This window comes from Bombina bombina, chromosome 3 (assembly GCF_027579735.1).
Source record: "Bombina bombina isolate aBomBom1 chromosome 3, aBomBom1.pri, whole genome shotgun sequence".
In the NCBI taxonomy this organism is placed as follows: Eukaryota; Metazoa; Chordata; class Amphibia; order Anura; family Bombinatoridae; genus Bombina; species Bombina bombina.
In genome coordinates this window covers 802,811,909-802,817,908 of record NC_069501.1, presented here as the reverse complement: position 1 = coordinate 802,817,908, position 6,000 = coordinate 802,811,909, and the positions used below count along the sequence as shown (strand labels likewise).

Sequence of the window (6,000 nt, the reverse complement as noted above, 5' to 3'; positions counted from 1 at the left end):
ATCATACTCAAATACCTACAGTCTCATAAATCCCTGCGATACTGCATGAATAAGTAAATCACAGCCTTCATCATGATAAGGCTATATCTCTGTGGAATAATAAAAGACAAAAAATTAAATAAAATTAGAGCTTCTATACCACTATAAAGATCTATTTCAAAATGTATATTCCAGGCATAAAAATGTATTAAAAAAACAGATAAGATAAGTGCCAAAACATATGTACATATAACAAACCTCTGTGATAGCTGTTAACAGGAGGGGTCATACCATCTGTACATAGATGGATAGAATAAAAACATAACCTAAATACAAAGAAGAACCCATAAACTAAAAATCCAAATTAAGCGCTTTGTAGGTGTGAACCTCAAAAATCGAGCTGATCAGGCTCTAACAAATTTGGGTGAGTGAACAACTACTGGTGTATTACAAAGCCCCACGTGGTACATAGTGAAAGAAATAAAAAATTCTAAAGATGACTAAAACATTAAACTACACATACATAAAAGATTAAAAGCACTTGTGTCTATTGCAGAATAACATAAATAATGGGATAAGCCCATGTATACATGGCCCCAATGGCTAATAATAAACTGTATGGATACAGCAAGAAATCAAATGCTGTTAAATAAGAGGCAAAAGCATGACTTGGCCATCACATTCTCTCATTCATGTATAATGAATCAGGACTCTCATCTGATGATTAGGTCAATAGGTTAACCCAAGAATGCTTGCCACCCGGATTGTATATTGAGGCCTCTGGGCACCAGTGTACCCAATTCATGGATCCAGCGAGCCTCTTTTTGGAGCAGAATTTTCGCTCTATTACCTCCCCGTCTTAGTGGTGGCACATGATCAATCAGGCGAAACCTGAGATCAGTGACTGAATGGTTGTTGTCCAGAAAATGTCGAGCAACTGGTTGTCCCGATCTTCCACTATCAAGTGCAGCTCTAATGCTTGAACGGTGGTTAGTCATTCGAGTTCTGGCATCATCAGATGCTGATACCCCGTGTGGTGAAGATAAGGTAGGAAGATCTTCAGGGGCTTAGTGTTAGGTTTATTTAAGGGGGGTCCGAATGAAGGTTCCTTTTAAATGATGTCATCCAAGATGGCGTCCCTCCAATTCCGATTGGCTGATAGGATTCTATCAGCCAATCGGAATTAAGGTAGGGAAAATCTGATTGGCTGATTGAATCAGCCAATCAGATTGAGCTCACATTCTATTGGCTGTTCCGATCAGCCAATAGAATGCGAGCTCAATCGGATTGAACTTGAATCTGATTGGCTGATTCCATCAGCCAATCAGATTTTTCCTACCTTAATTCCGATTGGCTGATAGAATCCTATCAGCCAATTGGAATTCGAGGGATGCCATCTTGGATGACGTCATTTAAAGGAACCTTCATTCGGACTTAGGACTTCGGAAGAAGAGAATGGATCCGCGTCTGAGGTCTTCAAGATGGAGCCGCTCGTCATCAGATGAAGATAGAAGATGCCGCTTGGATGAAGATGGTTGCCGGTCCGGATCTCCTCTTCTGCCCGGATAGGATGAAGACTTTGGAGCCTCTTCTGGACTTCTTCTTGCCACTTGATAGAAGACTTCAGCTGGAAGATGGATCTCCAGCCCCCACTTGGGCTTGGATGAAGATTTCGGAGCCTGGACGGATCGCTGATACCCGGTGTGGTGAAGATAAGGTAGGAAGATCTTCAGGGGCTTAGTGTTAGGTTTATTTAAGGGGGGTTTGGGTTAGATTAGGGGTATGTGGGTGGTGGGGTGTAATGTTGGGGGGGTATTGTGTTTTTTTTTACAGGCAAAAGAGCTGAATTCTTTGGGGCATGCCCCACAAAAGGCCCTTTTAAGGGCTGGTAAGGTAAAAGAGCTTTTCTATTTTAATTTTAGAATAGGGTAGGGCATTTTTTTATTTTGGGGGGCTTTGTTATTTTATTAGGGGGCTTAGAGTAGGTGTAATTAGGTTAAAATTGTTGTAATATTTTTATTATGTTTGTAATTAATTTTTTTATTTTTTGTAACTTAGCTTTTTTTATTTTTTGTACTTTAGTTAGTTTATTTAATTGTATTTATTTGTAGGTATTTCATGTAATTAATTTATTGATAGTGAAGTGTTAGGTTTAATTGTAACTTAGGTTAGGATTTATTTTACAGGTAATTTTGTAATTATTTTAACTAGGTAAATATTAAATAGTTATTAACTATTTAATAGCTATTGTACCTGGTTAAAATAAATACAAAGTTGCCTGTAAAATAAATATAAATCCTAAAATAGCTACAATATAATTATAATGTATATTGTAGCTATATTAGGGTTTATTTTACAGGTAAGTATTTAGCTTTAAATAGGAATAATTTATTTAATAAGAGTTCATTTATTTTGTTAGATTTAAATTATATTTAACTTAGGGGGGTGTTAGGGTTAGACTTAGCTTTAGGGGTTAATACATTTATTATAGTAGCGGTGAGGTCCGGTCGGCAGATTAGGGGTTAATACTTGAAGTTAGGTGTCGGCGATGTTACGGAGGGCAGATTAAGGGTTAATACTATTTATTATAGGGTTATTGAGGCGGGAGTGAGGCGGATTAGGGGTTAATAACTTTATTATAGAAGCAGTGAGGTCCGGTCGGCAGATTAGGGATTAATAATTGTAGGTAAGGTAGCAGCGACGTTGGTGGCGGCAGATTAGGGGTTAATAAAAATATTATAGGGGTCGGCGGTGTTAGGGGCAGCAGATTAGGGATACATAGGGATAACGTAGGTGGCGGCAGTGTGCGGTCTGCAGTTTAGGGGTTAAAAAAATTTAATAAAGTTGCGGCGATGTGGGGGGGGGCCTCGGTTTAGGGGTACCTAGGTAGTTTATGGGTGTTAGTGTACTTTAGAGCACAGTAGTTAAGAGCTTTATGAACCGGCGTTAGCCCATAAAGCTCTTAACTCCTGACTTTTTTCTGCGGCTGGAGTTTTGTCGTTAGATTTCACTCACTTCACTCACTTCAGCCAAGACTCTAAATACCAGCGTTAGGAAGATCCCATTGAAAAGATAGGATACGGAAATGGCGTAGGGGGATCTGCGGTATGGAAAAGTCGTGTCTGGAAAGTGAGCACTAGACCCTTACCTACAAGACTCTAAATACCAGCGGTAGCCCAAAACCAGCGTTAGGCGCCTCTAACGCTGGTTTTGACGTCTAACGCCAAACTCTAAATCTAGCCGTAATACTTTACACTTATTTTGTAAATATTTAAACAAATAAAATGTAAAAAAATACATCTCCATGTTATTCTCAGACTAATCTTTTCTTAGAATTGCATAATTCTATCTATCATTTATTTAGGGGTTAATGTCCCTTTTATAATTTATAAAAATTATAACCTTTGTGGCCAGTTGCTTCTTCATAATATTTAAAAGAACAGGTCTACTTGATTATTTTTTTATTGTTATAAAAGATAGATAATCCCTTTATAACCTATTTCCCAGTCTTGTATAACCAACACTGTAATATTAAAATACTTTTTACCTCTGTGATTACCTTGTATCTAAGCCTCTGCAGACTGCCCATTATCTCAATGCTTTTTAAAAACTTGCATTTTAGCCAAATAGAGCTGGAGTGAGCACAATGTTTATCTATATGGCATACATGAACTAGCACATGGATATCATCAAAAATGGCAGATAGGACCTTTGGGAGAATCACTTTTGAAGGTAGAAGCACAGAAATAAGATGATCTTTATTTATTTTTTCTGTGTTTTTGTATAAATATGGATATATTGGCATATATCTATAAATAGTTCATTATTTTTTAAATTGCACCAAAAATGCTGAAATATTGACTTCCGTATCATTTGTTATAGATATTAATGACAATGTTTTCTTTGGTTAAGCTCTCACCTTTTTGATTCAATTTTTTTTAAATAAAATATTGTCTTTAATATACATGGCAAATATTTTTTTTTATTAGGAATAAAGTTCCACCAGTTATATTTTATTACAGATATTCTATGTTACCTCACAGTTCAATTATCTTTGTGACTTTGCATCATCTCCGAACTCTGAGATGATTTGTAATATCCTTATCCTATTATATCTTTATGTACAGCCGGGGCTATATTATTCAAGAATAATTGTCTATATATAATGTAATGTAATTCAACATCTAATAGCCTTATTTTTATTCAGTACAGACATCAATAATACATTCTAATAAGAGACATGCACTCGACTTATATTGGTGTAATATCTTACACAAAATAATATGTATTATGCCTGCTTAACTCTCTGTTCCATTACACATTATGCAAAAGCGATTAGATTCTTCAAATTTCCCGTTTCATGTATTGTCTTGAACTCAATAAAACATAAAGCTATTGATGATAATTTACATCCCAGAAATGTATTTCTAAAATATAAATACCATATCATGGTAGTCACATTTTGTGATATAAGTTAGAGAAATTTATATATAATTAAAGTTTGAAAAAAAGAGCTGCATGCCAATGATGCCTAGTAGATTTAAATGGCCATTAAACACTAAATACATGGTATAAGCATAGTATTGAGGTTATTCCCCCATCTCCCTCCAGTCTACTTTCACTGCATTCCATTGCCGCTATGTGCAGCAACTCTCCTTCAGATACCCACAGTGAAACCTTGGTTCCAAAATGGCGGCACCCATAACTAGAGGGAGGTAAATGAAATACTTTGTGTTTAATGTCTCTTTAATACAGTTAATCTCAGCTTTGGACACACTTGCCTGTTAGGATCTAATACATATATCACCTGTTTAGGGTGTTTTGAAGACGAGCTAAAACACAATGGTCTAGAATAATACATTTTAAATCTTCTTCTTTACTTGCATACAGAATTTTATGTATTAAAACTTCTGTTCATCTTCATGAACTCATTCCATTATAACTGAAACACAGATTTTAATTTGAATTTTCTCTTGAAGAATGTAATTTTTTTTTATACTGTTTATTCAATGGAAATGTTAAGGCATTGTTTTTTGTAATGTTAAACACGAACCCTCAGGCCACCTAAAGCCCGATTCATATTTCTACAAATACAATAAAATGCTAAAGGATACATTTTGTACATTTAGCTATTGTAACAGTAATGGACTTAAAATAATGTAATGCAGTTGGGAAAAAATATGTAGGCAACATCCCGAAATGTAGACTTTTGTTGACAAGGTCGGTAACCCTCTCTGTATAAATTTGAAATACTTTGACTTTTGAATTCTCCAAATATATTTATTCAATGATCTATATAAACAGAATTTATCTGCACAGTTTTTATAAATATTCTGTATTTAAAAATCTAAAAGCGTAAAGTAGATTAACTTAATATGCAATACAGAAATAAAAATGGTTTATTCCACTGCAATTAGGATATGAAATTAAAATTATAGGTGACATCTTGGTGTAATGCTGCCTTACAACACCTGTTAACAATGTTATTTCTTGATGATAATAATAATACAAATTTGGAACATCTTGGTAACGATCTGCACTTTTTCAGGGTTAATCACTTCTCTTCATTTCACAGGATGAGGCTAGCAACTATTTTCTATGCAGATGAAAGGAAGATAATAATGTTCAGTTGTCTTACATCATTTTTAGGAAATATACTTAAAATAATGGTGGGGCCTAAGGGAACTACAAAAAAATATGTAGGCCACTTCAATATGGGGGTTCTTAACCCTTTAAGGACACAGCTTTCAGTTTGCTCAATTGTTTTATGACGGAAAAATTCCGTCATATGTCCTTAAGAGGTTAATACTTATTTCCATTAGCAAATGAACACAGACTTATCTAAAAGTAATTCATGGACAATAAGAATCAAATTACATATGAAATATGTATGCAATTGTAAATCCTCATATGCAAATAAAATAAATGAAAAGATAATGCACCTTAAATGTTGCTTCAAAAATAATAATTACAAAGGGTTAGATTAGGCAAAGGCTTAAAAGTGCACAAAACATTATCTGA

The 6,000-nt window shown here is 34.8% G+C and overlaps 1 protein-coding gene across 3 annotated transcripts in view; it reads left to right on the top strand.

The window, feature by feature from the left end:
- Positions 1-6,000, top strand: part of OCA2 (OCA2 melanosomal transmembrane protein) — a 739,048-nt gene that overhangs the window by 604,427 nt on the left and 128,621 nt on the right. The gene's annotated exons all lie outside the window — the stretch shown is intronic.